Source organism: Anomaloglossus baeobatrachus, chromosome 12 (genome assembly GCF_048569485.1).
Source record: "Anomaloglossus baeobatrachus isolate aAnoBae1 chromosome 12, aAnoBae1.hap1, whole genome shotgun sequence".
In the NCBI taxonomy this organism is placed as follows: Eukaryota; Metazoa; Chordata; class Amphibia; order Anura; family Aromobatidae; genus Anomaloglossus; species Anomaloglossus baeobatrachus.
Genome location: NC_134364.1, coordinates 142,734,526 through 142,754,407, shown reverse-complemented (window position 1 = coordinate 142,754,407; position 19,882 = coordinate 142,734,526). Strand labels below are relative to the sequence as shown.

The window sequence follows — 19,882 nt, the reverse complement described above, 5'->3', positions numbered from 1 at the left end:
AAGGTGTGTCCAAACGTTTAGTCTGTACTGTAGTAATCCGGAGCCTGCCTCTGTGCACAGTTTCGTGTCCGTGTGGGTCCCTATGGCTGGCATTTTGATGAGTAGGGACTTTAATGAGTTGCTTTCTCTGGAAAACCCTTTCCCCCGTGGTGCCCACAGTCTCTGAGCTCTTTGAGAAGGTCCCTGAAGGTCCCCTTCCTCTGCAGGTTGATTTCCAGGACGCTGAATCGGCTCCTGACCTAGGGTCCTGTATCCCGTCGTGCTCGGTACTGGTCAGTTCTTTTGGTCTTGCTGGTGCCGACAGTCCTTTTAGATTATGTCCGTCACACCATTATCCAATGTCACTGCTACCAGTCCCCTACTCCTCTGGTCCCGAACCACTGTCTGCGACCCAGTCTAGCTCCCCAGGAGCTCACTCTCCCCAGCTCCTCTCTCTTTGAGGGCTCTCACTAGACTGCTCTACTTCCCTCCCACCAGTCTGCCTGACCCCTAGGTGGGTGCCCCTTTTCCAGCTGGACCAACCCACTGGTGTCTCTGACAGGTCATGATGTGAGGTGTTGATTGGGATTTGTGGTGCTGATGGAGGTGACACTGGTTTCTGGAAACCTGGAACCATGGGGGGGGGGGGGGGGGGGGTAGGTCCTGCACCCTGGCTTAAAGGATGCAGTTCCCTGTGGCACCCTGATATATTCAGGGGTGACAGACAGCTAGGATGTTCCAGCTCTCCGTAAGCAGAGCTAGTTGTTTACTCACTGATTGTCTTTTAGGCCCGCGGGGTGCCGGTCTCCACCAAGATGGGCTCCAGGACTCTTCGGATCCCAGTGCCGGTATTATGACTGGTGGGCCCTTCCTCTATGCGCTCTGTTGTTGGTGGGTCCCCGTCGCTTAAAGCTACTGGGGGTCCCCTTCTTGTGTGTAAAAGTCCCAGTCCGTTCGCAGGCAGCGCGAACCTGAAGTGGGCTGGATCTTAGTCTGAATTCCCAGGCTCTATGTGCTGCTGTGCACCGGACACTGTAGTGGGTGAAGAAAACGTGGAATCTCCTCTCCCGGTAGATTTATTAGGCGAGCTTGAAGTGTCCCCTAACCTAGGGCTCTGCACCCCGACTGTGCCGGTCCCGAGGAACTATATGAAGTGAAAGCTGCACGCCAAATTCAGAGAAGTATGAACAACCATAACTACTTTATGATGCGTAAGGAATGAAAAATACAACTAGCCATATGAAAAATGGAAAAAAAAATTGTATGCTTGTCCATACTTCTCTGAATTTGGTGTGCAGCTTTCACTTCATATAGATTGTGTGTATTTTTTAGCTAGCACCCTATTCACATTTACAATTGTGTTCCAGCAGTCATTTTGGTCCCGGGGAACTGACACCATATCCCACTGGCGACCGTAACTCCTATGTCCCACCAACGTCACTAGGTGAGCTCCTCCCTTGACCGAAGTCCCTCCTGACTCCTCCTCTCCAACTGTCACTATTGATTCTTTGACTCCTCCCACTCCCCGGTGACTCCTCCTCCCCGACCCTGAGTCCTGCATCCAAGGATCGGGAGCCCCTAGGTGCGGTGGCATTCTATAGACCCAACTGCTGTGGTGACCCCCTTTGTGACCCGTACTGGTCCCAGTCCCCATTGGAGAGGGAAGTCTGCTGGCTGTGTATACTTTGTGGTGTTGTGTGGAACTGGAACTGATCACCTAGGAATCCAAGCTGAGCACAGCACCTAAAATCAGGTGCAGTAGCCTGTAGCGCCGAAAGCCTCAGGGGCGCCACACTTCTACTCAATACTACTACCCCTGACGAAGGCTTGGACAGCCGAAACGGCCGTCGGGTAGATGCAGGTCACGGTGTGCTCCAAGGTTCTTTCCTCCCAGGTATGTCATTATCTATCATATGCGGATAGTTGTGGCTTAGTTGTATGCCCCTTTACCTTGTATCCGTTTATGGGTGTCTAATCGCTAACCGCTGTACACTCTGTTCCGGCTATTATATCCTCCTGACACCTGATCTATATGCATTTTTTCCTGGTTAGTAAATTGTATCGCTCCATTTGCTTATTGAATCAATGGGACGGTACTTGTGTATTCATATGTATACATGTTCAATCATTTAACTTGATTGACATTAGCTATCATATTTATTACCTTGGACCTCCTGCTACCTGCAGTCTCACTTGTAATTGTGCCGCCATTCACCTTCCCTGGTTGCAATAAAGATATCACTTGCACTATTAGGCGCTGAGGTCGCGTTTTGTCTTCTTTTTGTGTATATTAATTAGCGACCTGTCCGGGTTCTATACCTCACCATGTATTTCAACTACTATATACCAACTTGTTAATCATGGTGTGGCTGTGGTCCTCATTTATCAATACTAAGCAAAGGGGCTGAATACTTATGACCATGTCAGTTTTTCTTGTTTAATAAATTTGCAAAAATTTCTACATTTCTGTTTTTTTCTGTCAAGATGGGGGAAGGGGGTCAGAGTGCACATTAATGAGAATTTACCAAATGGCTGCAATGAAACAAAGAGTGACAATGTAAAGGGGTGTGAATACTTTCCATACCCACTGTGTATGTATATGGAAGGCCATTGCAGCTACTTGCTATCACCTGCCCTTTTGCGCGGTGGGGCAGGATTCCTGCTGCTCCTGGACGATGACAAGGAATGTCATGTTTTTGACTGATTTGTTGGATTTTTTCTCTACTTTTATGTGAGAATTGAATGTCGTTTGCGTTAAAATATGGCAAATTCTGAAGGTTTCCAGACTCTGAATCATCGCTGGCTCTCGTCGCATTCAGACGATCGTTACGTGCTGTTTTCCTCCTTTGCAATGATCCATGCTGAAGATCCCCATCACTCGCGGATGATGCAGACGCCACCAGATATCGCCGCTTCAGTAATGGGAACAGGGTCTTACACCCCGACCCCAGGGTGCGGACACAGTCTCCCCAGACGGGCTGTTCCCAGCCGCAGCTCATCCCCCTCAGAGGATCTCTCTCCGGTCCTAGTGTCCTGTGAGAATGTTACTGTGTGTCCTTCTTGTGTAGCAGAGCCCCCTCCTCAGTCCTGAGGCCACCATCCTCCTCCCCTGGTCCCGCCCTCACTGTGGATGCAGAGGCGTGCAACCCCCTCCTCCATAGATCCTGATACCCCTCCCATGGTCCTGCAATTCCTGGATGCAGACAAGCCACAACCTTCCCCGGGACATCAGGTACCGTAGATGTAGATGGAGGGCCTGGATATTATCCATAGCACTGAAGGGGCTGGATATTGTGGATGATGTAGATGGAGGGGCTGGATATTATGGATGATGTAGATACTGGTGGCTGTGCTGGATATTATGGATGATGTAGATACTGGTGGCTGTGCTGGATATTATGGATGATGTAGATACTGGTGGCTTTGCTGGATATTGTGGATGATGTAGATGGAGGGGCTGGATATTATGGATGATGTAGATGGAGGGGCTGGATATCATGGATGATGTAGATACTGGTGCAGGGGCTGGATATTGTGGATGATGTAAATAATGGTGGTTGTGCTGGATATTGTGGATGATGTAGATGGAGGGGCTGGATATCATGGATGATGTAGATACTGGTGCAGGGGCTGGATATTGTGGATGATGTAAATAATGGTGGTTGTGCTGGATATTGTTGATGATGTAGATGGAGGGGCTGGATATCATGGATGATGTAGATGGAGGGGCTGGATATCATGGATGATGTAGATGGAGGGGCTGGATATTGTTGATGATGTAGATGGAGGGGCTGGATATCATGGATGATGTAGATGGAGGGGCTGGATATCATGGATGATGTAGATGGAGGGGCTGGATATGATGGATGATGTAGATACTGGTGGCTGTGCTGGATATTGTGGATGATGTAAATAATGGTGGTTGTGCTAGATATTGTGGATGATGTAGATGGAGGGGCTGGATATCATGGATGATGTAGATACTGGTGGCTGTGCTGGATATTGTGGATGATGTAGATGGAGGGGCTGGATATTATGGATGATGTAGATACTGGTGGTTGTGCTGGATATTGTGGATGATGTAGATGGAGGGCTGGATATCATAGATGATGTAGATACTGGTGGTTGTGCTGGATATTGTGGATGATGTAGATGGAGGGCTGGATATCATGGATCATGTAGATACTGGTGGCTGTGCTGGATATTGTGGATGATGTAGATACTGGTGGTTGTGCTGGATATTGTGGATGATGTAGATGGAGGGGCAGGATATTATGGATGATGTAGATACTGGTGCAGGGGCTGGATATTATGGATGATGTAGATACTGGTGGCTTTGCTGGAAATTGTGGATGATGTAGATGGAGGGGCTGGATATCATGGATGATGTAGATACTGGTGGTTGTGCTGGATATTGTGGATGATGTAGATGCTGGTGGCTGTGCTGGATATCATGGATGATGTAGATACTGGTGCAGGGGCTGGATATTGTGGATGATGTAAATAATGGTGGTTGTGCTGGATATTGTGGATGATGTAGATGGAGGGGCTGGATATCATGGATGATGTAGATACTGGTGCAGGGGCTGGATATTGTGGATGATGTAAATAATGGTGGTTGTGCTGGATATTGTTGATGATGTAGATGGAGGGGCTGGATATCATGGATGATGTAGATGGAGGGGCTGGATATCATGGATGATGTAGATGGAGGGGCTGGATATTGTTGATGATGTAGATGGAGGGGCTGGATATCATGGATGATGTAGATGGAGGGGCTGGATATCATGGATGATGTAGATGGAGGGGCTGGATATGATGGATGATGTAGATACTGGTGGCTGTGCTGGATATTGTGGATGATGTAAATAATGGTGGTTGTGCTGGATATTGTGGATGATGTAGATGGAGGGGCTGGATATCATGGATGATGTAGATACTGGTGGCTGTGCTGGATATTGTGGATGATGTAGATGGAGGGGCTGGATATTATGGATGATGTAGATACTGGTGGTTGTGCTGGATATTGTGGATGATGTAGATGGAGGGCTGGATATCATAGATGATGTAGATACTGGTGGTTGTGCTGGATATTGTGGATGATGTAGATGGAGGGCTGGATATCATGGATGATGTAGATACTGGTGGCTGTGCTGGATATTGTGGATGATGTAGATACTGGTGGTTGTGCTGGATATTGTGGATGATGTAGATGGAGGGGCAGGATATTATGGATGATGTAGATACTGGTGCAGGGGCTGGATATTATGGATGATGTAGATACTGGTGGCTTTGCTGGATATTGTGGATGATGTAGATGGAGGGGCTGGATATCATGGATGATGTAGATACTGGTGGTTGTGCTGGATATTGTGGATGATGTAGATGCTGGTGGCTGTGCTGGATATCATGGATGATGTAGATACTGGTGGTTGTGCTGGATATTGTGGATGATGTAGATGGAGGGGCTGGATATTATGGATGATGTAGATGGAGGGGCTGGATATCATGGATGATGTAGATACTGGTGCAGGGGCTGGATATTGTGGATGATGTAAATAATGGTGGTTGTGCTGGATATTGTGGATGATGTAGATGGAGGGGCTGGATATCATGGATGATGTAGATACTGGTGCAGGGGCTGGATATTGTGGATGATGTAAATAATGGTGGTTGTGCTGGATATTGTTGATGATGTAGATGGAGGGGCTGGATATCATGGATGATGTAGATGGAGGGGCTGGATATCATGGATGATGTAGATGGAGGGGCTGGATATGATGGATGATGTAGATACTGGTGGCTGTGCTGGATATTGTGGATGATGTAAATAATGGTGGTTGTGCTGGATATTGTGGATGATGTAGATGGAGGGGCTGGATATCATGGATGATGTAGATACTGGTGCAGGGGCTGGATATTGTGGATGATGTAAATAATGGTGGTTGTGCTGGATATTGTTGATGATGTAGATGGAGGGGCTGGATATCATGGATGATGTAGATGGAGGGGCTGGATATCATGGATGATGTAGATGGAGGGGCTGGATATGATGGATGATGTAGATACTGGTGGCTGTGCTGGATATTGTGGATGATGTAAATAATGGTGGTTGTGCTGGATATTGTGGATGATGTAGATGGAGGGGCTGGATATCATGGATGATGTAGATACTGGTGGCTGTGCTGGATATTGTGGATGATGTAGATGGAGGGGCTGGATATTATGGATGATGTAGATACTGGTGGTTGTGCTGGATATTGTGGATGATGTAGATGGAGGGCTGGATATCATAGATGATGTAGATACTGGTGGTTGTGCTGGATATTGTGGATGATGTAGATGGAGGGCTGGATATCATGGATGATGTAGATACTGGTGGCTGTGCTGGATATTGTGGATGATGTAGATACTGGTGGTTGTGCTGGATATTGTGGATGATGTAGATGGAGGGGCAGGATATTATGGATGATGTAGATACTGGTGGCTTTGCTGGATATTGTGGATGATGTAGATGGAGGGGCTGGATATCATGGATGATGTAGATACTGGTGGTTGTGCTGGATATCATGGATGATGTAGATACTGGTGGTTGTGCTGGATATTGTGGATGATGTAGATGCTGGTGGTTGTGCTGGATATCATGGATGATGTAGATACTGGTGGTTGTGCTGGATATTGTGGATGATGTAGATACTGGTGGTTGTGCTGGATATTGTGGATGATGTAGATGGAGGGGCTGGATATTATGGATGATGTAGATGGAGGGGCTGGATATCATGGATGATGTAGATACTGGTGCAGGGGCTGGATATCATGGATGATGTAGATACTGGTGGCTGTGCTGGATATTGTGGATGATGTAGATACGGGTGGTTGTGCTGGATATTGTGGATGATGTAGATGGAGGGGCTGGATATCATGGATGATGTAGATACTGGTGGCTGTGCTGGATATTGTGGATGATGTAAATAATGGTGGTTGTGCTGGATATTGTGGATGATGTAGATGGAGGGGCTGGATATCATGGATGATGTAGATACTGGTGGTTGTGCTGGATATTATGGATGATGTAGATAATGGTGGTTATGCTGGATATTATGGATGATGTAGATGGAGGGGCTGGATATCATGGATGATGTAGATAATGGTGGTTGTGCTGGATATTATGGATGATGTAGATGGAGGGGCTGGATATCATGGATGATGTAGATGGAGGGGCTGGATATGATGGATGATGTAGATACTGGTGGCTGTGCTGGATATTGTGGATGATGTAAATAATGGTGGTTGTGCTGGATATTGTGGATGATGTAGATGGAGGGGCTGGATATCATGGATGATGTAGATGGAGGGGCTGGATATCATGGATGATGTAGATACTGGTGGCTGTGCTGGATATTGTGGATGATGTAGATGGAGGGCTGGATATCATGGATGATGTAGATGGAGGGGCTGGATATCATGGATGATGTAGATACTGGTGGTTGTGCTGGATATTGTGGATGATGTAGATGGAGGGCTGGATATCATGGATGATGTAGATACTGGTGGTTGTGCTGGATATTGTGGATGATGTAGATGGAGGGCTGGATATCATGGATGATGTAGATACTGGTGGCTGTGCTGGATATTGTGGATGATGTAGATACTGGTGGTTGTGCTGGATATTGTGGATGATGTAGATGGAGGGGCAGGATATTATGGATGATGTAGATACTGGTGCAGGGGCTGGATATTATGGATGATGTAGATACTGGTGGCTTTGCTGGAAATTGTGGATGATGTAGATGGAGGGGCTGGATATCATGGATGATGTAGATACTGGTGGTTGTGCTGGATATTGTGGATGATGTAGATGCTGGTGGCTGTGCTGGATATCATGGATGATGTAGATACTGGTGCAGGGGCTGGATATTGTGGATGATGTAAATAATGGTGGTTGTGCTGGATATTGTGGATGATGTAGATGGAGGGGCTGGATATCATGGATGATGTAGATACTGGTGCAGGGGCTGGATATTGTGGATGATGTAAATAATGGTGGTTGTGCTGGATATTGTTGATGATGTAGATGGAGGGGCTGGATATCATGGATGATGTAGATGGAGGGGCTGGATATCATGGATGATGTAGATGGAGGGGCTGGATATTGTTGATGATGTAGATGGAGGGGCTGGATATCATGGATGATGTAGATGGAGGGGCTGGATATCATGGATGATGTAGATGGAGGGGCTGGATATGATGGATGATGTAGATACTGGTGGCTGTGCTGGATATTGTGGATGATGTAAATAATGGTGGTTGTGCTGGATATTGTGGATGATGTAGATGGAGGGGCTGGATATCATGGATGATGTAGATACTGGTGGCTGTGCTGGATATTGTGGATGATGTAGATGGAGGGGCTGGATATTATGGATGATGTAGATACTGGTGGTTGTGCTGGATATTGTGGATGATGTAGATGGAGGGCTGGATATCATAGATGATGTAGATACTGGTGGTTGTGCTGGATATTGTGGATGATGTAGATGGAGGGCTGGATATCATGGATGATGTAGATACTGGTGGCTGTGCTGGATATTGTGGATGATGTAGATACTGGTGGTTGTGCTGGATATTGTGGATGATGTAGATGGAGGGGCAGGATATTATGGATGATGTAGATACTGGTGCAGGGGCTGGATATTATGGATGATGTAGATACTGGTGGCTTTGCTGGATATTGTGGATGATGTAGATGGAGGGGCTGGATATCATGGATGATGTAGATACTGGTGGTTGTGCTGGATATTGTGGATGATGTAGATGCTGGTGGCTGTGCTGGATATCATGGATGATGTAGATACTGGTGGTTGTGCTGGATATTGTGGATGATGTAGATGGAGGGGCTGGATATTATGGATGATGTAGATGGAGGGGCTGGATATCATGGATGATGTAGATACTGGTGCAGGGGCTGGATATTGTGGATGATGTAAATAATGGTGGTTGTGCTGGATATTGTGGATGATGTAGATGGAGGGGCTGGATATCATGGATGATGTAGATACTGGTGCAGGGGCTGGATATTGTGGATGATGTAAATAATGGTGGTTGTGCTGGATATTGTTGATGATGTAGATGGAGGGGCTGGATATCATGGATGATGTAGATGGAGGGGCTGGATATCATGGATGATGTAGATGGAGGGGCTGGATATGATGGATGATGTAGATACTGGTGGCTGTGCTGGATATTGTGGATGATGTAAATAATGGTGGTTGTGCTGGATATTGTGGATGATGTAGATGGAGGGGCTGGATATCATGGATGATGTAGATACTGGTGCAGGGGCTGGATATTGTGGATGATGTAAATAATGGTGGTTGTGCTGGATATTGTTGATGATGTAGATGGAGGGGCTGGATATCATGGATGATGTAGATGGAGGGGCTGGATATCATGGATGATGTAGATGGAGGGGCTGGATATGATGGATGATGTAGATACTGGTGGCTGTGCTGGATATTGTGGATGATGTAAATAATGGTGGTTGTGCTGGATATTGTGGATGATGTAGATGGAGGGGCTGGATATCATGGATGATGTAGATACTGGTGGCTGTGCTGGATATTGTGGATGATGTAGATGGAGGGGCTGGATATTATGGATGATGTAGATACTGGTGGTTGTGCTGGATATTGTGGATGATGTAGATGGAGGGCTGGATATCATAGATGATGTAGATACTGGTGGTTGTGCTGGATATTGTGGATGATGTAGATGGAGGGCTGGATATCATGGATGATGTAGATACTGGTGGCTGTGCTGGATATTGTGGATGATGTAGATACTGGTGGTTGTGCTGGATATTGTGGATGATGTAGATGGAGGGGCAGGATATTATGGATGATGTAGATACTGGTGGCTTTGCTGGATATTGTGGATGATGTAGATGGAGGGGCTGGATATCATGGATGATGTAGATACTGGTGGTTGTGCTGGATATCATGGATGATGTAGATACTGGTGGTTGTGCTGGATATTGTGGATGATGTAGATGCTGGTGGTTGTGCTGGATATCATGGATGATGTAGATACTGGTGGTTGTGCTGGATATTGTGGATGATGTAGATACTGGTGGTTGTGCTGGATATTGTGGATGATGTAGATGGAGGGGCTGGATATTATGGATGATGTAGATGGAGGGGCTGGATATCATGGATGATGTAGATACTGGTGCAGGGGCTGGATATCATGGATGATGTAGATACTGGTGGCTGTGCTGGATATTGTGGATGATGTAGATACGGGTGGTTGTGCTGGATATTGTGGATGATGTAGATGGAGGGGCTGGATATCATGGATGATGTAGATACTGGTGGCTGTGCTGGATATTGTGGATGATGTAAATAATGGTGGTTGTGCTGGATATTGTGGATGATGTAGATGGAGGGGCTGGATATCATGGATGATGTAGATACTGGTGGTTGTGCTGGATATTATGGATGATGTAGATAATGGTGGTTATGCTGGATATTATGGATGATGTAGATGGAGGGGCTGGATATCATGGATGATGTAGATAATGGTGGTTGTGCTGGATATTATGGATGATGTAGATGGAGGGGCTGGATATCATGGATGATGTAGATGGAGGGGCTGGATATGATGGATGATGTAGATACTGGTGGCTGTGCTGGATATTGTGGATGATGTAAATAATGGTGGTTGTGCTGGATATTGTGGATGATGTAGATGGAGGGGCTGGATATCATGGATGATGTAGATGGAGGGGCTGGATATCATGGATGATGTAGATACTGGTGGCTGTGCTGGATATTGTGGATGATGTAGATGGAGGGCTGGATATCATGGATGATGTAGATGGAGGGGCTGGATATCATGGATGATGTAGATACTGGTGGTTGTGCTGGATATTGTGGATGATGTAGATGGAGGGCTGGATATCATGGATGATGTAGATACTGGTGGTTGTGCTGGATATTGTGGATGATGTAGATGGAGGGCTGGATATCATGGATGATGTAGATACTGGTGGCTGTGCTGGATATTGTGGATGATGTAGATACTGGTGGTTGTGCTGGATATTGTGGATGATGTAGATGGAGGGGCTGGATATCATGGATGATGTAGATACTGGTGATTGTGCTGGATATTGTTGATGATGTAGATACTGGTGGTTGTGCTGGATATTGTGGATGATGTAGATGGAGGGGCTGGATATTGTGGATGATGTAGATACTGGTGATTGTGCTGGATATTGTGGATGATGTAGATACTGGTGGTTGTGCTGGATATTGTGGATGATGTAGATGGAGGGGCTGGATATCATGGATGATGTAGATACTGGTGATTGTGCTGGATATTGTGGATGATGTAGATACTGGTGGTTGTGCTGGATATTGTGGATGATGTAGATGGAGGGGCTGGATATCATGGATGATGTAGATACTGGTGATTGTGCTGGATATTGTGGATGATGTAGATACTGGTGATTGTGCTGGATATCATGGATGATATAGATACTGGTGGTTGTGCTGGATATTGTGGATGATGTAGATAATGGTGTTTGTGCTGGATATTGTGGATGATGTAGATGGAGGGGCTGGATATCATGGATGATGTAGATACTGGTGGTTGTGCTGGATATTGTGGATGATGTAAATAATGGTGGTTGTGCTGGATATTGTGGATGATGTAGATGGAGGGGCTGGATATCATGGATGATGTAGATTCTGGTGGCTGTGCTGGATATTGTGGATGATGTAGATGGAGGGGCTGGATATTGTGGATGATGTAGATGGAGGGGCTGGATATTGTGGATGATGTAGATGCTGGTGGTTGTGCTGGATATTGTGGATGATGTAGATACTGGTGGTTGTGCTGGATATTGTGGATGATGTAGATACTGGTGGTTGTGCTGGATATTGTGGATGATGTAGATACTGGTGGCTGTGCTGGATTTCATGGATGATGTAGATACTGGTGGTTGTGCTGGATATTGTGGATGATGTAGATACTGGTGGTTGTGCTGGATATTGTGGATGATGTAGATGGAGGGGCTGGATATCATGGATGATGTAGATACTGGTGGCTTTGCTGGATATTGTGGATGATGTAGATACTGTTGGCTGTGCTGGATATTATGGATGATGTAGATGGAGGGGCTGGATATCATGGATGATGTAGATACTGGTGGCTTTGCTGGATATTGTGGATGATGTAGATGCTGGTGGTTGTGCTGGATATCATGGATGATGTAGATACTGGTGGTTGTGCTGGATATTGTGGATGATGTAGATGCTGGTGGTTGTGCTGGATATCATGGATGATGTAGATACTGGTGGTTGTGCTGGATATTGTGGATGATGTAAATAATGGTGGTTGTGCTGGATATTGTGGATGATGTAGATGGAGGGCTGGATATCATGGATGATGTAGATGGAGGGGCTGGATATCATGGATGATGTAGATACTGGGGGTTGTGCTGGATATTGTGGATGATGTAAATAATGGTGGTTGTGCTGGATATTGTGGATGATGTAGATGGAGGGGCTGGATATCATGGATGATGTAGATACTGGTGGTTGTGATGGATATTGTGGATGATGTAGATACTGGTGGTTGTGCTGGATATTGTGGATGATGTAGATGCTGGTGGTTGTGTTGGATATCATGGATGATGTAGATACTGGTGGTTGTGCTGGATATTGTGGATGATGTAGATGGAGGGCTGGATATCATGGATGATGTAGATACTGGTGGCTGTGCTGGATATTGTGGATGATGTAGATACTGGTGGTTGTGCTGGATATTGTGGATGATGTAGATGGAGGGGCTGGATATCATGGATGATGTAGATACTGGTGATTGTGCTGGATATTGTTGATGATGTAGATACTGGTGGTTGTGCTGGATATTGTGGATGATGTAGATGGAGGGGCTGGATATTGTGGATGATGTAGATACTGGTGATTGTGCTGGATATTGTGGATGATGTAGATACTGGTGGTTGTGCTGGATATTGTGGATGATGTAGATGGAGGGGCTGGATATCATGGATGATGTAGATGGAGGGGCTGGATATCATGGATGATGTAGATACTGGTGGTTGTGCTGGATATTGTGGATGATGTAGATACTGTTGGCTGTGCTGGATATTATGGATGATGTAGATGGAGGGGCTGGATATCATGGATGATGTAGATACTGGTGCAGGGGCTGGATATCATGAATGATGTAGATACTGGTGGCTTTGCTGGATATTGTAGATGATGTAGATGGAGGGGCTGGATATCATGGATGATGTAGATGGAGGGGCTGGATATCATGGATGATGTAGATACTGGTGGCTGTGCTGGATATTGTGGATGATGTAAATAATGGTGGTTGTGCTGGATATTGTGGATGATGTAGATGGAGGGGCTGGATATCATGGATGATGTAGATGGAGGGGCTGGATATCATGGATGATGTAGATACTGGTGGCTGTGCTGGATATTGTGGATGATGTAGATGGAGGGGCTGGATATCATGGATGATGTAGATACTGGTGGTTGTGCTGGATATTGTGGATGATGTAGATGGAGGGGCTGGATATCATGGATGATGTAGATACTGGTGGTTGTGCTGGATATTGTGGATGATGTAGATGGAGGGGCTGGATATAATGGATGATGTAGATACTGGTGGCTGTGCTGGATATTGTGGTTGATGTAGATACTGGTGGTTGTGCTGGATATTGTGGATGATGTAGATGGAGGGCTGGATATCATGGATGATGTAGATACTGGTGGCTGTGCTGGATATTGTGGATGATGTAGATACTAGTGGCTGTGCTGGATATCATGTATGATGTAGATACTGGTGGTTGTGCTGGATAATGTGGATGATGTAGATGCTGGTGGCTGTGCTGAATATCATGGATGATGTAGATACTGGTGGCTGTGCTGGATATTGTGGATGATGTAGATACTGGTGGCTGTGCTGGATATCATGTATGATGTAGATACTGGTGGCTGTGCTGGATATCATGGATGATGTAGATACTGGTGGCTGTGCTGGATATTGTGGATGATGTAGATACGGGTGGCTGTGCTGGATATTGTGGATGATGTATATACTGGTGGTTGTGCTGGATATTGTGAATGATGTAGATGGAGGGCTGGATATCATGAATGATGTAGATACTGGTGGTTGTGCTGGATATTGTGGATGATGTAGATACTGGTGGCTGTGCTGGATATCATGGATGATGTAGATACTGGTGGCTGTGCTGGATATTGTGGATGATGTAGATACTGGTGGCTGTGCTGGATATTGTGGATGATGTAGATACTGGTGGCTGTGCTGGATATTGTTGATGATGTAGATGGAGGGGCTGGATATCATGGATGATGTAGATACTAGTGGCTGTGCTGGATATTGTGGATGATGTAGATAATGGTGGTTGTGCTGGATATTGTTGATGATGTAGATGGAGGGGCTGGATATCATGGATGATGTAGATACTGGTGGCTGTGCTGGATATTGTGGATGATGTAGATACTGGTGGCTGTGCTGGATATTGTGTATGATGTAGATACTCGTGGCTGTGCTGGATATTGTGGATGATGTAGATGGAGGGCTGGATATCATGGATGATGTAGATACTGGTGGCTGTGCTGGATATTGTGGATGATGTAGATAATGGTGGTTGTGCTGGATATTGTTGATGATGTAGATACTGGTGGCTGTGCTGGATATTGTGGATGATGTAGATGGAGGGGCTGGATATCATGGATGATGTAGATACTGGTGGCTGTGCTGGATATTGTGGATGATGTAGATACTGGTGGCTGTGCTGGATATTGTGTATGATGTAGATACTCGTGGCTGTGCTGGATATTGTGGATGATGTAGATGGAGGGCTGGATATCATGGATGATGTAGATACTGGTGGCTGTGCTGGATATTGTGGATGATGTAGATAATGGTGGTTGTGCTGGATATTGTGGATGATGTAGATAATGGTGGTTGTGCTGGATATTGTTGATGATGTAGATACTGGTGGCTGTGCTGGATATTGTGGATGATGTAGATACTGGTGGCTGTGCTGGATATTGTGTATGATGTAGATACTCGTGGCTGTGCTGGATATTGTGGATGATGTAGATGGAGGGCTGGATATCATGGATGATGTAGATACTGGTGGCTGTGCTGGATATCATGGATGATGTAGATACTGGTGGCTGTGCTGGATATCATGGATGATGTAGATACTGGTGGCTGTGCTGGATATTGTGGATGATGTAGATGGAGGGGCTGGATATCATGGATGATGTAGATACTGGTGATTGTGCTGGATATCGTGGATGATGTAGATACTGGTGGTTGTGCTGGATATTGTGGATGATGTAGATACTGGTGGCTGTGCTGGATATTGTGGATGATGTAGATGCTGGTGGTTGTGCTGGATATTGTGGATGATGTAGATGGAGGGGCTGGATATCATGTATGATGTAGATACTGGGGGTTGTGCTGGATATCATGTATGATGTAGATACTGGTGGTTGTGCTGGATATCATGGATGATGTAGATGGAGGGGCTGGATATCATGGATGATGTAGATACTGGTGGCTGTGCTGGATATTGTGGATGATGTAGATACTGGTGGTTGTGCTGGATATTGTGGATGATGTAGATAATGGTGGTTGTGCTGGATATTGTGGATGATGTAGATAATGGTGGTTGTGCTGGATATTGTGGATGATGTAGATGGAGGGGCTGGATATCATGTATGATGTAGATACTGGGGGTTGTGCTGGATATCATGGATGATGTAGATGGAGGGGCTGGATATCATGTATGATGTAGATACTGGTGGCTGTGCTGGATATTGTGGATGATGTAGATGGAGGGGCTGGATATCATGGATGATGTAGATACTGGTGGCTGTGCTGAATATTGTGGATGATGTAGATACTGGTGGCTGTGCTGGATATTGTGGATGATGTAGATGCTGGTGGTTGTGCTGGATATTGTGGATGATGTAGATAATGGTGGTTGTGTTGGATATTGTGGATGATGTAGATGGAGGGGCTGGATATCATGTATGATGTAGATACTGGTGGTTGTGCTGGATATTGTGGATGATGTAGATACTGGTGGCTGTGCTGGATATTGTGGATGATGTAGATACTGGTGGCTGTGCTGGATATTGTGGATGATGTAGATAATGGTGGTTGTGCTGGATATTGTGGATGATGTAGATGGAGGGGCTGGATATCATGGATGATGTAGATACTGGGGGTTGTGCTGGATATCATGGATGATGTAGATGGAGGGGCTGGATATCATGGATGATGTAGATGGAGGGGCTGGATATCATGTATGATGTAGATACTGGTGGCTGTGCTGGATATTGTGGATGATGTAGATGGAGGGGCTGGATATCATGGATGATGTAGATACTGGTGGTTGTGCTGGATATTGTGGATGATGTAGATGGAGGGCTGGATATCATGGATGATGTAGATACTGGTGGCTGTGCTGGACATCATGTATGATGTAGATACTGGGGGTTGTGCTGGATATTGTGGATGATGTAGATGGAGGGGCTGGATATCATGTATGATGTAGATACTGCTGGCTGTGCTGGATATTGTGGATGATGTAGATGGAGGGGCTGGATATCATGGATGATGTAGATACTGGTGGTTGTGCTGGATATCATGGATGATGTAGATGGAGGGCTGGATATCATGGATGATGTAGATACTGGTGGCTGTGCTGGATATTGTGGATGATGTAGATAATGGTGGTTGTGCTGGATATTATGGATGATGTAGATGGAGGGGCTGGATATCATGGATGATGTAGATACTGGTGGCTGTGCTGGATATTCTGGATGATGTAGATAATGGTGGTTGTGCTGGATATTGTGGATGATGTAGATGGAGGGGCTGGATATCATGTATGATGTAGATACTGGTGGCTGTGCTGGATATTGTGGATGATATAGATACTGGTGGCTGTGCTGGATATTGTGGATGATGTAAATAATGGTGGTTGTGCTGGATATTGTGGATGATGTAGATGGAGGGGCTGGATATCATGGATGATGTAGATGGAGGGGCTGGATATAATGGATGATGTAGATACTGGTGGCTGTGCTGGATATTGTGGATGATGTAGATGGAGGGCTGGATATAATGGATGATGTAGATACTGGTGGTTGTGCTGGATATTGTGGATGATGTAGATGGAGGGCTGGATATCATGGATGATGTAGATACTGGTGGCTGTGCTGGATATTGTGGATGATGTAGATGGAGGGCTGGATATCATGGATGATGTAGATACTGGTGATTGTGCTGGATATTGTGGATGATGTAGATGGAGGGCTGGATATAATGGATGATGTAGATACTGGTGGCTGTGCTGGATATTGTGGATGATGTAGATGGAGGGGCTGGATATCATGGATGATGTAGATACTGGTGGTTGTGCTGGATATTGTGGATGATGTAGATAATGGTGGTTGTGCTGGATATTATGGATGATGTAGATGGAGGGTCTGGATATCATGGATGATGTAGATACTGGTGGCTGTGCTGGATATTGTGGATGATGTAGATGCTGGTGGTTGTGCTGGATATTGTGGATGATGTAGATGGAGGGACAGGATATAATGGATGATGTAGATACTGGTGGCTGTGCTGGATATTGTGGATGATGTAGATACTGGTGGCTGTGCTGGATATTGTGGATGATGTAGATACTGGTGGTTGTGCTGGATATTGGATGATGTAGATGGAGGGGTTGGATATTATGGCTGATATAGGAGGGAGGGGCAGGATATTATGGCTGATATAGGAGGGAGGGGCAGGATATTATGGCTGATATAGGAGGGAGGGGCAGGATATTATGGCTGATATAGGAGGGAGGGGCAGGATATTATGGCTGATATAGGAGGAAGAGGCAGGATATTATGGCTGATATAGGAGGGAGGGGCAGGATATTATGGCTGATATAGGAGGGAGGGGCAGGATATTATGGCTGATATAGGAGGGAGGGGCAGGATATTATGGCTGATATAGGAGGGAGGGGCAGGATATTATGGCTGATATAGGAGGGAGGGGCAGGATATTATGGCTGATATAGGAGGAAGAGGCAGGATATTATGGCTGATATAGGAGGGAGGGGCAGGATATTATGGCTGATATAGGAGGGAGGGGCAGGATATTATGGCTGATATAGGAGGAAGGGGAAGGATATTATGGCTGATATAGGAGGAAGAGGCAGGATATTATGGCTGATATAGGAGGAAGGGGCAAGATATTATGGCTGATATAGGAGGTTGGGGCAGGATATTATGGCTGATATAGGAGGGAGGGGCAGGATATTATGGCTGATATAGGAGGAAGGGGCAGGATATTATGGCTGATATAGGAGGGAGGGGCAGGATATTATGGCTGATATAGGAGGAAGGGGCAGGATATTATGGCTGATATAGGAGGGAGGGGCAGGATATTATGGCTGATATAGGAGGAAGGGGCAGGATATTATGGCTGATATAGGAGGGAGGGGCAGGATATTAAGGCTGATATAGGAGGGAGGGGCAGGATATTATGGCTGATATAGGAGGGAGGGGCAGGATATTATGGCTGATATAGGAGGAAGAGGCAGGATATTATGGCTGATATAGGAGGGAGGGGCAGGATATTAAGGCTGATATAGGAGGAAGGGGCAGGATATTATGGCTGATATAGGAGGAAGAGGCAGGATATTATGGCTGATATAGGATGGAGGGGCAGGATATTATGGCTTATATAGGAGGGAGGGGCAGGATATTATGGCTGATATAGGAGGGAGGGGCAGGATATTATGGCTGATATAGGAGGGAGGGGCAGGATATTATGGCTGATATAGGAGGGAGGGGCAAGATATTATGGCTGATATAGGAGGAAGGGGCAGGATATTATGGCTGATCTAGGATGGAGGGGCAGGATATTATGGCTTATATAGGAGGGAGGGGCAGGATATTATGGCTGATATAGGAGGGAGGGGCAGGATATTATGGCTGATATAGGAGGAAGGGGCAGGATATTATGGCTGATATAGGAGGAAGGGGCAGGATATTATGGCTGATATAGGAGGAAGGGGCAGGATATTATGGCTGATATAGGAGGAAGGGGCAGGATATTATGGCTGATATAGGAGGAAGGGGCAGGATATTATGGCTGATATAGGAGGGAGGGGCAGGATATTATGGCTGATATAGGAGGGAGGGGCAGGATATTATGGCTGATATAGGAGGAAGGGGCAGGATATTATGGCTGATATAGGAGGAAGGGGCAGGATATTATGGCTGATATAGGAGGAAGGGGCAGGATATTATGGCTGATATAGGAGGAAGGGGCAGGATATTATGGCTGATATAGGAGGAAGGGGCAGGATATTATGGCTGATATAGGAGGAAGGGGCAGGATATTATGGCTGATATAGGAGGAAGGGGCAGGATATTATGGCTGATATAGGAGGAAGGGGCAGGATATTATGGCTGATATAGGAGGGAGGGGCAGGATATTATGGCTGATATAGGAGGGAGGGGCAGGATATTATGGCTGATATAGGATGGAGGGGCAGGATATTATGGATGATATAGGAGGAAGGGGCAGGATATTATGGCTGATATAGGATGGAGGGGCAGGATATTATGGCTGATATAGGATGGAGGGGCAGGATATTATGGCTGATATAGGATGGAGGGGCAGGATATTATGGATGATGTAGCTATTGGTTGACGTGTTGGATATCCTGTGTTACAAAGATATGGGTGGAAGAGCTGGATATTTGAATGGAGGGGTATCATGAATGATGTAGACATAGTGGATGTCCTGGATATTA

At 45.9% G+C, this 19,882-nt stretch overlaps 1 protein-coding gene across 3 annotated transcripts in view; it reads left to right on the top strand.

Moving 5' to 3' along the window:
• Nucleotides 1-2,934: 2,934 nt before the first annotated feature.
• Nucleotides 2,935-19,882, top strand: part of RUSC1 (RUN and SH3 domain containing 1) — a 123,873-nt gene continuing 106,925 nt past the window's right edge. Inside the window, exon 1 of one of the 3 annotated variants that reach the window (XM_075331081.1) lies at nucleotides 2,935-3,211. The gene's annotated coding sequence lies outside the window, so the exon portion shown is untranslated. The remainder of the gene's footprint in view (nucleotides 3,212-19,882) is intronic. The other 2 variants (XM_075331083.1, XM_075331084.1) reach the window with 2 other exon arrangements.